At 35.6% G+C, this 17,053-nt stretch overlaps 1 long non-coding RNA gene across 1 annotated transcript; it reads right to left on the bottom strand.

Moving 5' to 3' along the window:
* Nucleotides 1-790: 790 nt before the first annotated feature.
* On the bottom strand, nt 791-8,879 carry LOC146734507 (uncharacterized). The gene is made up of 2 exons (XR_014931525.1): nt 8,717-8,879; nt 791-1,688 (listed from the first exon to the last, which is right to left on the bottom strand). It is a non-coding gene; the product is annotated as an uncharacterized LOC146734507 (long non-coding RNA).
* Between the last annotated feature and the right edge of the window lie 8,174 nt (nt 8,880-17,053).

The following is a 17,053-nucleotide window of genomic DNA, read 5'->3' as shown; positions in this document are numbered from 1 at the left end:
AGCAGCACTTGGTAAATCAGAAAAATGCAACTTATGTGGAAATTAAAATTTCTTTAACACCATGCGCAAGGTTAGACATTCTTCCTTGCAAAAGAATGGTACATCTGGGCCCACCAACAGTACTGGATCATATGATACAGGGTCTCCTTTACAATCTGGTTTGTCACCAGAAATACAGTACTGATGTTCCCACTTGTAATCTAATGATGCTTTGGCATGGTGTGGAATTTGCAACCCTACCTAATATCCCTGCCCTCTGCTCGACGAATGAATCAACAGCAGGTGGCAGTAGTGTAACAGTGGATCTACACTGAGGTTATTGTACCACCTCAGTCACCTCATATACTTATCTATCCCAAGAATAATTCTATTTGGGCTACATTTTTTGAGTAGACTTGACTCATCAGAAAATATAGAACTAAACTAAAGGGCACTGGACCCCACACATGATCTATTTTATTGTCATATTGGATGATCCCATGTTTAAACCAAATTTGAAAGAATCCCATACACACGACCAGAATCTGGTTTCAGAATGATAGAAATATCTAATTCTTTTTTCAGCACAATGTATATACATATTGATATATACCGGTATATCACAAGATGTTTGATGCACGTGTACAGTTAGAATGTTAGCAGTCCTGGCATGTTAACAATGCAGGTACATATGAACAGTTGTTTTTAAATTATTAGACATAAATCATAAAGATCAAAGCTTTATGCTTCAATCAAGTTTAAATTTTTAAAGCAAACATTTTGTAGAATATAAACACAACACAATGTGGTATTGCAAGAATCAGAAATAATATATTTTTGTCTTGTAGGTGTACAAACTGTATTATTTGCCCAATTAAAGAATCTAACACTGCAATTTCAAATATTATAGAATTTTCCATAGTACTGAGCAATTTAATATATAGCATGCTTGAAAATAAACAATGCACCATCTTACTTATCATCTCACTCATTATGTAATACACTTGTAATACAGTTTTATAATATTTTTGTTATTATCATCATGTTATAACAAAATACACCATATACTAGTAGTCACGAAATAACCAGAAAACTGAAAAAGTGGTAATACAATTACTAAAAATTACTAAATGTCACACGCAACGTAATATTACCGTAATTGGTATAGTACAGGTGTGATGGTTCAAATACCAAAATGGCAACAGTAACAGAAAGACTTCCCTGGCGGCGATGATAAAATACGAACACGGAGCCAACAGATGAGGTTTCAACTGGTACTGGTATTATTATACTCTGCAAACATCAAGTACAATAACGCGGTAAAACACCACTACTCCAATAACTAATACAATTCAACGAGATCTCCGATCTGAACTCAGTGCTGAACAACTCCCCTATATATACCCACACTGTCTATGAATAGACCATTACATCAGCATACATAATGAGTCTGGAACTTACTACCAATTTCTAGAATGTTCCATTACCTTCTATTGCCTCCTACAGTGTTCTATTACCTATTCAACCAGTTTCTAAACAAAATCTAGAATATTCCACCCAGACACAGTACGGTTCTAGAACATTCTCAGTGACACGGAAGTGGTACATAAGTCGTATGCGACACTAAACAATTACTAAATCATTGTTATGGGTACTGAAGCCATTGATACCATATTCTTTCATTTCTCTGTATAGTATTTCCAAGTTTCCTACAATAATAAAAAAATAAATTGTTAAAATATCTATCAAAATACAAAGCTTGTATGTTATGCTAATTTATCCCAGTATAGGGCCTAAGGGTTATCGGTAACAAGTCTTCCATTAGTAGTTAGTGTAGTGAGTCAGGTCAGGGAATTAATATTAATACCGGTAGTACCCAGTCCTAATTATAAGTAACAAATGACTCATTGGTCATTAGTGCAGTGAGTCAGGTCAGGTTCTCTGGGATTAATAAAACCCAGTCCTCATTAACAAATGCCAGAACAGAGCCTCAGGGATTAATAATACCCAGTATTAGTATAAGTAACAAAAGTCTGATTTGTACATGAAATTAGTGCAGTGAGTCAGGTCAGGTTCCCTGGGTATAATAATGCCTGGTCCTAGATATAGGTAACAAAAGTCCCATTGCTAGTTAATGCAGTGAGTTAGGTCAGGTTCTCTGGGTATAATAATGCCCAGTCCTAGATATAGGTAACAAAAGTCCCATTGGTAGTTAGTGCAGTGAGTTAGGTCAGGTTCTCTGGGTATAATAATGCCCAGTCCTAGATATAGGTAACAAAAGTCCCATTGCTAGTTAATGCAGTGAGTTAGGTCAGGTTCTCTGGGTATAATAATGCCTAGTCCTAGATATAGGTAACAAAAGTCCCATTGCTAGTTAATGCAGTGAGTTAGGTTAGGTTCCCTGGGTATAATAATGCCTGGTCCTAGATATAGGTAACAAAAGTCCCATTGCTAGTTAATGCAGTGAGTTACCGGGTAGGTCAGGTTCTCTGGGTATAATAATGCCCAGTCCTAGATATAGGTAACAAAAGTCCCATTGCTAGTTAGTGCAGTGAGTTAGGTCAGGTTCCCTGGGTATAATAATGCCTGGTCCTAGATATAGGTAACAAAAGTCCCATTGCTAGTTAATGCAGTGAGTTAGGTCAGGTTCCCTGGGTATAATAATGCCCAGTCATAGATATAGGTAACAAAAGTCCCATTGCTAGTTAATGCAGTGAGTTAGGTCAGGTTCCCTGGGTATAATAATGCCCAGTCATAGATATAGGTAACAAAAGTCCCATTGCTAGTTAGTGCAGTGAGTTAGGTCAGGTTCTCTGGGTATAATAATGCCTAGTCCTAGATATAGGTAACAAAAGTCCCATTGCTAGTTAGTGCAGTGAGTCAGATCAGGTTTTCTGGGTATAATAATGCCTGGTCCTAGATATAGGTAACAAAAGTCCCATTGCTAGTTAATGCAGTGAGTTAGGTCAGGTTCCGTGGGTATAATAATGCCTAGTCCTAGATATAGGTAACAAAAGTCCCATTGCTAGTTAGTGCAGTGAGTTAGGTCAGGTTCCCTGGGTATAATAATGCCTGGTCCTAGATATAGGTAACAAAAGTCCCATTGCTAGTTAATGCAGTGAGTTAGGTCAGGTTCCCTGGGTATAATAATGTCCAGTCCTAGATATAGGTAACAAAAGTCCCATTGCTAGTTAATGCAGTGAGTTAGGTCAGGTTCCCTGGGTATAATAATGTCCAGTCCTAGATATAGGTAACAAAAGTCCCATTGCTAGTTAGTGCAGTGAGTTAGGTCAGGTTCCCTGGGTATAATAATGCCTAGTCCGAGATATAGGTAACGAAAGTCCCATTGCTAGTTAATGCAGTGAGTTAGGTCAGGTTCTCTGGGTATAATAATGCTCAGTCCTAGATATAGGTAACAAAAGTCCCATTGGTAGTTAGTGCAGTGAGTTAGGTCAGGTTCTCTGGGTATAATAATGCCCAGTCCTAGATATAGGTAACAAAAGTCCCATTGCTAGTTAATGCAGTGAGTTAGGTCAGGTTCCATGGGTATAATAATGCTCAGTCCTAGATATAGGTAACAAAAGTCCCATTGCTAGTTAATGCAGTGAGTTAGGTCAGGTTCTCTGGGTATAATAATGCTCAGTCCTAGATATAGGTAACAAAAGTCCCATTGCTAGTTAGTGCAGTGAGTTAGGTCAGGTTCTCTGGGTATAATAATGCCTAGTCCTAGATACAATGTATAGATAACAACAGTCCCATTGGTAGTTAATGCAGTGAGTTAGGTCAGGTTCCCTGGGTATAATAATACCCAGTCCTAGATATAGGTAACAAAAGTCCCATTGCTAGTTAGTGCAGTGAGTCAGATCAGGTTCCCTCGGTATAATAATGCCCAGTCCTAGATATAGGTAACAAAAGTCCCATTGCTAGTTAGTGCAGTGAGTTAGGTCAGGTTCCCTGGGTATAATAATGCCTAGTCCGAGATATAGGTAACGAAATAATAATTAATAATACCCAGTCCTGGTTATAGATAACAAATTACCCATTGGTAGTTAGTGCACTGAGTCAAGTCAGGTCCTCTGAAACTAATATACCCAGTTCTAGTTATAGGTAAGCTGTGTCCCATTGGTCATCAGTGCAATGATTATGGTCAGGGTCTCAGGATTAATACATGTAAAACCCAGTTCTAGTTATAGATAACAAATGTCTCATTGGTTGTTAGTGCAGTGATTCAGGTCAGGGCCTCGGGATTAATAAAATCCAGTCCAAGTTCAGTGTTCTCCCCAGACCCCATGTCAAACACTGTATCTAATTTGCATAATTTTCCCCATTGAACATTCTGATACAATAACTGTTGGTATAGAATTATTTAACAATCTATCTACAATTAAATAAAGACGAGACAGTCTGATATTTTATATCATTTTACTCCATTGTCTTTTATGTATTTATCAAGTCAAATAAAGTTTGAAATAGAACAGCAAAACAAGCAGCCTGTCGGCTGAGATAGCTCTGCTGTTAACAAGGCACATTTCAATTAAAGAACTGAGGATATCATATAAGAAAATGAACAATATAGTATGTATAGCAATCGGACTTGCTGTTTCAACAAAAATTCAAAAATATCACTTTTTACTCAAAATGACAAAAATATTCATCAAAATTAGATAATTGAAGATATCATCATGAAATGAACACATCTGAGGGAGGTTTACCTGAGGTACCTATATGTATAGTATCAAAGCAATCAGACTTGCAGTTTTTAACAAGAAGTCGAAAATATCACCTTTTATCAAAAATTACAAAAATATTGACCAAAATTAGAGAATTAAAGATATCATCACAAAATGAACAAATCTGAGAGAAGTCCATATGTAGCACTTATATATATATATATAATAGCAAAGCAATTAGACTTGCTGTTTTCAGCAAGAAGTCAAAAATATCACTTTTTACCAAAAATATTCACCAAAATTAGAGAATTTAAGATATCATTATAAAATGAACAAATATGAGAGAGGTCCACATGTAGTATCTATATATGTAATATCAAAGCAATCGAACTAGCGGTTTTTAACAAGAAGTCGAAAATATCACTTTTTACCAAAAATGACAAAATTATTCACCAAAATTAGAGAATTGAAGATATCATTACAAAATGAACAAATCTGAGAGAGATCCACATGTAGTATCTATATATGTAATATCAAAGCAATTAGACTTGCGGTTTTTAACAAGAAGTTGAAAATATCACTTTTTACCAAAAATAACAAAAATATTCACCAAAAATAGAGAATTTGAGATTTTGACATGAAATGAACAAATCTGAGAAAGAACCACCCAAGGTACTTGCATATCAAATTTGAAAACATTCTGACTTGCTGTTTTGAAGAAGAAGTTGAAATTGTAAAGTTGATGACGGACAATCAGTAATATGAATCAGTATCAATCAGTATCTATATATGTAATATCAAAGCAATTGGACTTGCGGTTTTTAACAAGAATTTGAAAATATCACTTTTTACCAAAAATAACAAAAATATTCACCAAAAATAGAGAATTGAAGATATCATCATGAAATGAACAAATCTAAGAGAAGTCTACCCAAGGTACTTATACACCAAGTATAAAAGCATTCAGGCTTGTAGTTTTCAAGAAGAAGTCGAAAAAGTAAAACATTGACACGAACGACGACGGACAATCACTCATATGATAAGCCTCCGCTCGACAAAATCGACAGCGGAGCTAAAAAATTCCTGAAAATGATTCATTGGCGATTATCTTAGAACCATTAATAAACAGACTTGGCAATCCAGGTATTTCTTTTGATCTAACATGTGTCTCGAGTTAATGTTTTAATCTTAGAAAGAACTGATGCGATAACATACGACTTTGTGAGGAACTATGGTGTTTCAACAGGAAGTGATGCAAAAGGTCAGACCGAAGTTTAATATTTTATCTTACATTTTGCCCTGATGTATCATATTTTCAAGAGTTTTTTAATACATGATCGGCAAAATACAGTAACATAATACCAGCTCTGTTGTAGACATGGCGACGTCAACTATCCTAGAAAAATCGACTATCAGAAAAAATGTTATGGTAAAAGTCGTTCATTTTTCTTTATTATACATTCAAGAACATTACTATATAGATGGTTTATACATTCAAATAATCATTACTCTCCTAAAATATGGTCAATTTTGGCTATAAAATATATTATTTGGCAACTCAACTTAAAACTCAATGTGTGTACTCGCCATTCGGCAAAATTTGGCAAAGCGTGAGCCACCAGCGTAGCCGAGACACACATTCGTTGGGCAGATTGACACCTCCAAACAATAGTGTTGCCAGTCAGTTTTTTTCTTTGGCGATCTCGCCTGCAGTTGAATAATTTTTGCTTCGATTTATATACAGTTTTATTTTCAATGGGACTTAATTTCACTTGTTTTTTTTAAATTAAAGCAAAAACTGCAAATAACAGCAGTGTACCAAATCAGTATATTTTCCAGACGTATGCAGCATTTGTGATTTGTGAGACTTATTTTGTCACATTGTTGCTGTTACGTGCAATGGGCAAATTATTAATATTCTAGTATTTGATTTGGATTTAGAGGGGCTACACCCTTGAAAGAACTTCTCACAGGGTCACATCACTGTACTATGACGCTTTAGAGGTTATACATGTTATACATGTTATACATGTACGTAAAAAATGTCCAATTGGTTGTTAGTGCAGTGAGTCAGGTTAGGTTCTAGGGGAATAATAATACCTTATTATTAGTTTTATTGTTAGTGCAGTGAGTCGGATCAGGTCGTCTTCGATTAATAATACCTAGTCCTACCGGTCACTGGTAGCATAGTGGTTGTCGCATCAGACTCATGATTTGTAGACCCAAGTTCAAATCCTACTCAGGCTGAACATGGAAAGCCCAATTCCACTGGCCAAGATTTATTCACTAACAAATGCGACTTTGGGGGAACCTTGATTAAGGTCCACTAGGATAGCGCATTAAATTGCCATTTGATAGGAAAATGGCCGCACAGCCCTGTCATGTAGTCCCAAACTTGAATATGACTTCTGTGGCAAAAATGCACTATGTGTCAGCACTTGCAATTTGCACATAAAAAAAAGTCAGGAGAGACAACAGTGACATTCAATGTCCGGAACTGTTGCCTGGCACAAAAAAATTATTAAAAATAATAATAATACCTAGTCCTAATTATGAGTAACAAATGTCTTATTGGTTGTTAGTGCAGTGAGTCAGGTTCGGTTCTAAGGGAATAATTATACCTTATTATTTGGTTCATAGTTAAGGCTGTGATTCATAATATCCAGTTTTAGATATACATGTATAGGGAAGAACTGTATTAACTCCATATTTGATTTTGCAAAAAGTTGTGGGATAGATAATTGAACTGAAGAGGGCATTTGGGGGGAGGGGGGCTCACATCTTTTCCATAGAGCCCTCCGTTAAAATAAGCTTTTTACCTCTCCTGTTTTCAAGCAACGTGCAAGTTATTTTTAAAAATGTTATGGTTATATTGTTCAGTTGAATTTTCAATCCCACAATTCTTTGCAAAATCCAATATTGAGTTAACACATTTCTCCTCCATAGGAAGCCACTATCCCATTGATCATCAGGTCAGTGAGACAGGCCAAGGTAGTTAGATACAAATAGATTGCATGGCAAACTTTTTTATTTTCAAAGGATTTTTTTAGTAATATTATTCATTCACTTATGGTACATGTATAAAGTATAGTTTAAACATTCATCTATCACAGCAAGTATTTGGAAATGAAATTAAGAAAGCATTTCTGTGAATTCATGGCGTCCCAAAATTCAGTAGGAATTCCAAGTGGTTACTCACATTCTGGAGCTACATTTACAAATGTATATCCACAATGCAGCAATAATAATGGTTTTTGTATTGTAAAACTGATTAAACAAATTAAAATGTAATACAAAGATAAGATAATAATAAGATTAATAACAAAATTGTATGTCTTTTCTAAATGACTATAGTATTGCCTAGGCTGTTTATTGACTATTGACACACCTTTGTCATTTACGCAAGTGTATAATATATTATACAAATTGTTCTATCTCGTCATGTTATAGAGAAAAATATGATAAAATAAGAAAGTGACTGACATGTTTTATACAAGAATACCATTGAGGTTATGGATATAAATTACTAACATCAAGACCTCATTAATTACTGTAAATCTTGCGTATTAAAACATTTTAATTTCAAGAAAATAAATAGCTGCTAAAATATGGATTTTCCAGAATGGATGCTACAACTCTTGGCAACACCAGCGAATTCTGGAAAGTCATCATATATGGAATATTTTACAGAAATGCATCTCAAATGGAAGAAACACAAAACGGAAAATATCATTTCGCTCGGTGGCTCTGTTGTTGTCCGCCTGCTCAACGTCCGCATATAGATTATTTACATGTACATTCAAGCTGGACATGTACATGAAGTTTAAACTATCACTTTCTGGATCAGATGAACTATATACATGTCTATAAATTACTGTTTTGAGAAATCGATGCACATTTAAAATTGGAATTGAACACAACATGATGATGATGATGATGATGATGATGATAGAATCAAATAGACGACTCGAGACGCCGCAGCAGTCTGAGCAGGCACACTGAACAAGTCATAGTGGGATAGCTAGCTAGTAAATATCAATATTAGTATTGAATCGCCATATACTTACCTAGCAGCTTCGCCGAACAGTTTCGATGCACTAATACCATTTCAATCGGCGACGGATATGCTATACAATTGATTTTTAAAAGTACGACAGTTGAGTTGAGCTCCGTGATATGGCTGTTAGGACAGCTGATTGTAATACCCCCTAAGTTAGCGTCACTGTGTCTGCGTCAAAAAGATGACAATTCGGTCGGAAAAGATGCGCAAGCAAAGAAAACTTAAACTAAACATAACAAATTACTCCAAATTATACACAAACTGTCCAGAATTATTCAGAATTATGAGATTTATTGATTTGTGAAGAAAAATAATAACAAAAAGCAAGAGAACGTTGGTTTTAATTTTCCCGGGTACCAAAATAGTGGCAAATACCAAAATAGTGGCTTAACAGACGTCTTTACACGTAATCGCACCAAAGAAATCAACACATTCACCCAGCAGTATCGCTACGTCCCAACTAGTAACAACCCGCCAATCTGCTAACGAGAGGAATTACGCCTACCGCCTTACGAAATTCTACACTATGGAATGAAGGCCCATCATGGTTACCTAGTATCGAGAATTGGCCCACGTGTGAATTATTTGTTAGTAAACATTCCGTTATTGTCAATTACCTCGCCGATGCACCGGAAGTAGACATCGAACCACTGTTTACTTCTCCCGCGTCTTCAACGTGCACGCAAGTCACCAGAAAGGTCGACGACCCCGTTTCCATTGACAACGAGTGCGCAACCCAGGTCAACGCTTGGACAGGTATACCGCAGCGAGTTGGACAAACTTATGTATTTTAATAATTATTAAATAATAAATTGTTATATAACTTTTCTGTTATATGCAAATTTTAACGCGCGATGTAGACACACCCTATTATAGTAAAATATTCCAAGGCATTTACGCCGCCCCCAGTATGTCAATGAGAGGGAGAATAATCCATTATTATTTCCCTAATTATTACTGTGATATTCTTTTGTATTATTGAATCAATATTATTCAATTGTGTTTCAGTGCTTTCTTATACTGTTATTGTGATTCAATCGTCTTTATTACATGTTTAACTCGAAGAGAACTAGCACAAATAACGATAGCAGAAGCCATTTCAAATGATATTCTCTTATTAGCCAATCATAGCTCATAGCAATATGAACCAATCAGCACCAAGCCCGCTAAAATTTGTTACGGTGGCTGATTCTACCGAGCCTATAAAAGGCCTGAATACTTGTTTTAGCGTGCGAGTACATGTAACCTTTTCCAGTGACTAGTAATAAAAGCAGTTTCTTCATATCGTTTATTTGTTACCTGTTCCTTTGATTGACAGTCCCTTGTTTAACGCGTGAAACCCTATTCTCAATTCCCTCCACAAATATTCAGGTGCATAAAATTAGGGAAAAATTTAATTCCAGTGGAGCTGAAGCTGAGGAATTTCAGAGATTTAGAGATCCATTTAATAAGATTGACATTGAGAAACTACATAAATGGATAACTGACCAAAAAAGAGCTCATTTGGAGATGACCTAATCTCACAATTTTGAACTCTGTGTTGGAATATTGAGGTTTTTTGTGGTGTAATGGCAATTTTCCCTTTCATTTTCTCACTAACATTTGTGTTAAAATACTTTTATACTTTATGTATTATTTTATTTCTAAGTTCATGTGACAATGAACTTATTATTTCTTATTTATTCCTTTTTTATTCCTTTTATTTATTTTTTATGTAACAATCTTGTTTTTTTAAACAAAATTTAATTTATGCTAACCCTTTACAAAGTATCTGACTCAATGCATTAGATATGAGCAGATATTGGGAAAGCGCCATCAAGTGGTGAACCCTGTACAGGCTTCATCCCAATATGGCGTCATTCTATGCAGGTCAGTGTTGTTTTCATATGCAGATTTAATTTGAATATATTTACTGTACAACTTTGCCATCCATTGCTGTATCTGATCAATCTGTTACTGCCAGAGTTTAGACAACACTCAGATGTAGTTTTGACGGGTCGGATGTCTCATATTTTCCCACTATAGATGTTTTGTCATAGATTTATTTAGACATTTTCGGACTTTGTTGTCAGTGATCAGCTGGCCTATTGATGCCAGGGAGCTAAGAAATACATTGGAATGCATGCTGTGTATTCTGAAACTATGATCTTGAGAAACTTTTGTGACTATTCGATATGTGCATATTTCCAGCGACCTGTCAAGTTAGAATTCTGTATTAATGTATTCTTCCGTATTTTTACTTTTCGATCCTAATATGGCGTCATTCTATGCAGGAATTGCCATTGTAGATGTCGCAAGTGAATAAAGAACTTTCCACTACCTCCAGAGCATCATTATTTATTATGAGTTATTTATTTATTTTATGTGATCGCGGAAGTCTACAAAAAATCACACAACGCAGTCACGTCCCGTCACATTCATTTCGGACTAAACGAATACAGTTGTTTATTACACACAAAAGGGAATGAAAATTTGTCATAAATTTGGTAAATTATATACAAGTCCTTTTTATAAAAAGTGAAATAAGTTGACAATGGTGATAAAAGGATTAAAGGAACCAGCTCATTTTTAGCTCCGCTGTCATCGCAGATGACCCAGCTGTTGGTATGAGGGTCTCCGGCGTCCCGCGTAAAGTTTTCCTTTGAACGACTTCTTCTTCAAAAGTACAATTACATTCATATTTGTACCAAAGGTACTTGGGGTGGTCCTCTGTCAGTTTTGTTAAATCAGTGTCAAAATATGACGTTTTAGTATCTGATCGCATTCGTATACGCCATTGTACATAGCCGTTCATGCTGCCAAGCAGTGTGTACTACTAGTATAAACTCAACTATTATATGTACAATGTGCTTTTTAAAACTGCCTTATGCATTTGAACCACAGTATTCTAAGAGTGGAAGCCCAATTGCGTTAAAGTACCGTACTTCCCCGATCGTAAGCCCCTCCCGAGTATGAAGCCCATCCCTATATTTTTACTTTGTATTTTTCGAGTTGAGAGCATTCACGATTATAAGCCCAGAGTGTTTTTACTGGGCGTCGACGATATTATTTGAAATATGCGTGTAAAAGGTGTGTTTCATTTCATAATAATCGTGATTGGCATGGCAGTTTGGTTCGTGCTTTTAGTTTTTATGAGAAAACTCGCATTAATTTCAGAGTGCATGGCGAACGTACACAACGTGGTTCGCATCCTTTCTATTCTGTCATTTACTCAGGATGAACCCCGATGTTGCAATACTGGAGTAATCCATATTTTTTTGAGTAGTAGCTTTCGAAAAGCCAGAAATGTGATCGTTGAGGCGTTTACCTGGTTATTGGGCATGGTTTACTTTGAGACTATCATGAAAGGCCTAGGGTTTGAACGATGTGGCATGTTGGCGACCGTGAAAGGTGTTTAAATTCTTCCTCCACACTCAGTTTACCCACGGTTACTATTAACCGTCGTTTATATTACGGAAATTGCGAATCGCCAGTTTTTAGGGAAAAATCATAATTTTTTCGTTGCAATCAGTGCTACAGATCGCATTTTAACTTTGTGGTAATTCACTTCCGCATTGCGTTAAAAATCATCGTCAATAATCGGGGAATTTCATCATTACGACACATCATTTTGATTGGTTAATGAAAGACATGACCTGTTAGGTCAAAGGAAGTTGTTCCAGGTCAAATCATGCTGAAAAACCTCATGGTGGAAAATTGATTTGCGTCGAGAGTTTGAGTACGATCGAAAACATACCAAAACGAAGATAATGATAAATGCCTTCGTCCACTGTTTCCTCACAGACCCTACTCATTATTTCACCGTAAATTCAGACGGTATGTAAATCGTATTGTAATAAAATGTGTGTGTTTTTTATGAACATGTTTGTTTCTTCATTGTAAGTGTTGTGGAAATCAATGACGCATTTTTTTTTCAAAAATAAGCATTATTTTCCCGAGCCCGGCGTGGTGAACGAGTAACTTTTTGGGATAATTTTTCGTTGTTAGCAAGATGGTTACAGTGTTTAACCCCATCTTTTTCTGAGTTGGTCCTCGAGTATAAGCTCATCCCTTACTTTTCCCTTACGTGTTCATGCCTCCGGGCTTATGATCAGGGAAGTACGGTATACTATGAAGATTCAGATCAGTCCAGTGTGAGTGATGAGAGTATATCGTCGACGATGCCCCTTGTTCGGACGATAGTTTAATTTCAAATTACACGGACGTCTGTGAACAATCTGCTAGGTGTTCCTGTGACAATTGTCCCGTGATTTGCCAGTGCAGCCCCGTGAATACATAAGTGGACGAAAATGTTTCCACCACCACACTACGAACTCAAGATTGCATACTTCAGCATCCATACTTTGAATAATTTGCACGCCGCGCAGTGCAGTACTGGAAACAGCATTTATTTGACAGTTAGACAAAAAACAAAACAAAATGCCTGTCTCGATCAATTGCACATCCATAATGTTTGTATGTTGATACGCTTGTAAATAACATTAACGTAAAAGTCGAAACAACCTAGACTAAAAGTCAATTCACCAGTCTAGCCAACTATGGCTCCCTAAGTTGCTTATATTTAATCAGATACTATTTCGTCATCATGCTTTGTTACCTTACCTGTTTATACTTCATGGGGGCGTTTTTTTATGGCAAGATGGCGCAAACGGAAGTCCTTCGAAGGTTTATGGTTTCTCATATTTAAAACATCATAACTCTGAAGATAATCATTTTTTTTTTCAAATTTATAATCAATATACATAACTTGATAAATACAAACACCAAAATAGGCTCTCTTTAGTTCCCCTTTAAGTAACTGGTATTTTTGATGACAAATGCGATGATTATTCTGCTTATATCAGGTCCCTTAAATTTCACACATAATAATTTGGACGGTCATTATACTTTCAAACAGTTGCCTAACAATATCCATCTTATCTTCTGATATACCCAAGAATGTGATATAATGTCGTAATTTGCATATGAATAGTGAGACTTGTCATCTCATGTGCTACTTTTAGTTTCAGTTATTACTGTCCCAGTGTTGTACTATCCCAATTAGAGTGAGTTCACTGTTCTGATTGCGGAAGTGTTTGTATGTACTAAATACTTTTCATTAAAATTATTTTTGTGTTTGTCTTTTGTTCAATATTCACATGCAACTAGTGACAATGCAATCGCAGTTTCTCAAATAACAATTCTTGCAGTGTCAAATTTCTGGATGAAGGCATTTCCAGCAAAACTTTGTGTATCAACATTCCACAGAAAATTAAAAAATAAGATGCCAGATTTTTCCCTGGCATTTCCCAGATCTGATCTGATTCCTAACCCTTTTCGCCAAAAATGTTTTACTTCATTTCTTACTTCATTTTGGACAAGAAAGCATATTACATGACCACAATGTTCAAACAAAAACGTATTTTTTCCGACTATTTCTCAGGTTTTTGCACTCCCACGATTTCATAAGTTTAGCCTCAATGATGTTTGTCCAATGAAATGCACTATCCTCATGAACACTATAAAAAATCATAATTGCAACTGTAACTCAAGTGCAATGTTCTCTAAATGACTGACTATGAATATTACAACCACAATCACAATGCCACTTTACTGATTCTTGATAATGAATACAGCGGAGCTCTTTCTACAGTCAGGTCGCTTGTTTAAGAGTGGGGTAGAAATTACCTAATTGTTTTAAATTTGTTCCAACTGATTTTAGAATAAATTGGTGTCATCAAATTATTGCGCGTTTTCATTTTATTTTAAAAATGGTGTTTGAAGCAGTAGTATGTTATATTGATTAGTCAAGTTGAAATTTTAAGTTCAGAAAGTACAGAAAATTGCCTAAACAATTAAGTGGTTACCAGTTGCAATATACTTGAATGAAAATGCTTTATATAGCCATTGCAGAAGCAGCGACTGGTTTGCACACTAATTAAACTGAATATTGACATGCATTTAATAATGGTTGAAATGCATAATGATACACTTGCATAACATATTTATTTGGCTGACATAATTCTATCAATAATCTGAAGAATCCAGTAAAAACAAACGGGCAGTGTTCCTGCAATGGCTATAAACTGGCAATGTGATAACACCATATATTGACATACTGTCTTCCATAAGTTCAGTCACACAAGGTTCAGTATGGGGGTGCTTAAATAAAGACATGGTCAGACAACTATTGCCTTTTTGGGCTATGGAAACATTTTAATGTTTGCAAAATACATGTATGGGAATTAAGATACCACTTCAGCCTGATGTAACCTGCATGAAGACCCTCTGGCAGAAAAAAGCAACATTTATAAATGTAACATTACATCCTGCCTGATGCACAAATAACCAGGTAGTTGTTCTTAAATTAACTGGGGACTCATTCAAACATGGTCCTCAGTAATATTTGTATCAATTCGTGCAAGATTTTAAGAAAGCGACCCAAGTCAAATGAGTGGCTAAATTGTACGCTTTTACATACATGAGTTCAGAAAGTAGTAAGCAAATGTACCATTAAAGAAAAGTAATTAATAAAAAAACACTGTCATAAATAAAAAGACAATAGTCCTAGGTTATATTCACGTTAAAGCCCATTTTTTTCAGACAACAGGAAGAGGACTTTAAGAACAAATTATTAGAAATGAATATGGTTACACTCATTTAGTTTCTAATCATGGTAACCATGACACTACACATCATCATCCTCACTATCATCAATAAGAAACTGTTCATCATCTTCAAAGACTTTGTTAATGACACTAATTACAGCTTGTGCATGAGAGTATGACCATATTTGTGTTCTAAACATGACATCATCAGCAGTAAATAAATAAGGGCTAATCTCAACAATCTGCTGCAGTACTAATATCACTGAAACCATGAGTAAGTAGTTCATTAATCAATAGTTTTTCTTGTGTCACCTTTGACACTAATGATGTATGATAAGCTTCCAATGTACAGCGTAATAATTTTGTGTGTGTATTATCAACATTTCTTTTTATGTCCTCATCTTCATCTTCATCATCATCTTCATCATCACTAAATCTAGTATCTTGCAAATTTAATATGTATGGGTGTATACTTGGGCATGTTAGTTCATTACATTCACATCTTTTCTCGCACAGATCACAACAAAAATGTTTGTATCGCACATCAGTAACTGTATCACACTTGTATGTTTGTAAGAGAACTTTTCCACGACATTCTTTTTCTTCACGTACATACTATAATAGCTCTGAATCACTGAATCAACACTTCTCAACTGTTTCTTATGATAGATTAAACAATGATATGACTGTATACCATCACGTTCTGCACGACCAAGTTGTTGGATGAATGTATCTAGATCATGTGATGGATCATATTGCACAACATTGTAAAGGTCCTTATAATTAACACCCATGCCTGCAGCATTTGTACATATCAAAACCCTAATCTGCCCACCTTATGTTGCCATGTCCACTTTTGTCTCCTTTTTAATAGGCTCAGGTATTTTACTGTGAAACATGTTGAATAATGGACGATTACTACCACTCTGCAAAAGCAAGATGAACTTTAGCACAGTACTTGATTGTGTTGCAGAAAACAACATGTCTTGCCATTTGCTATTTAATTAACCATGAAAATGTAACATTTGCTGCCTGGTTACATAATACTCTGGCTAATGATAATTAAATATTGCGCCTATCAGGGCTGTCAACAATAATGGTGCTTCTTTCGGTGCGCATACAAAGTTTGTTCATGCCTTTGTTTCTGGGTGATGGACTACATGTGGCAGTTAGTGCTATCATTGGTACATCAACTAGGGAACGAAATTCACCAATCTTTCCATACCACTCTCTGAATGGCTCATCACCTTTTTGTCCTTCATCCCCACAGATGTAAAGAATTTATTTACATTCTATTTTAAGATATCTACCTTATTGTAATAGAAAATTACATTCCCGGATAACTGGTTTGAAAAAAAAAACAGTAGCTCTAATAAATACAAGATGAATTCTTCATGATTGTCTCTGAACAGGAAATTAAATAAATTTATAATAACCAATCATGCAGATGAGGAAAAAATAGAAGGGTGTGGCACTGTTTCCTACAAATCTATTCTGTTTGCCTGGGACTGGTTTGTCAATATTTTTTTAATTCACCTCATTCGAGGATTTTAAATAGTTCACCCCTTTAAGTGATAACCATGAAATAAATATTAGTACTGACCAAAGATTAACTATATGCGCTTCGTCGACCACTATTGCCAGAATTATCTAGATGACTGGCACACTCCTCTCCATTTCTTATTACTTCCATATATAATTTGAAAATCCCCAGACTCTATACGTTTGTCCTCAGCATAGTCCTTCCCAATGTAAGT

This window comes from Saccoglossus kowalevskii, chromosome 14 (genome assembly GCF_978046115.1).
Source record: "Saccoglossus kowalevskii chromosome 14, keSacKowa6.1, whole genome shotgun sequence".
NCBI classification, from domain to species: Eukaryota; Metazoa; Hemichordata; class Enteropneusta; family Harrimaniidae; genus Saccoglossus; species Saccoglossus kowalevskii.
Note: the sequence above shows the minus strand (reverse complement) of the source record. Positions and strands in the feature narration are given on the sequence as shown.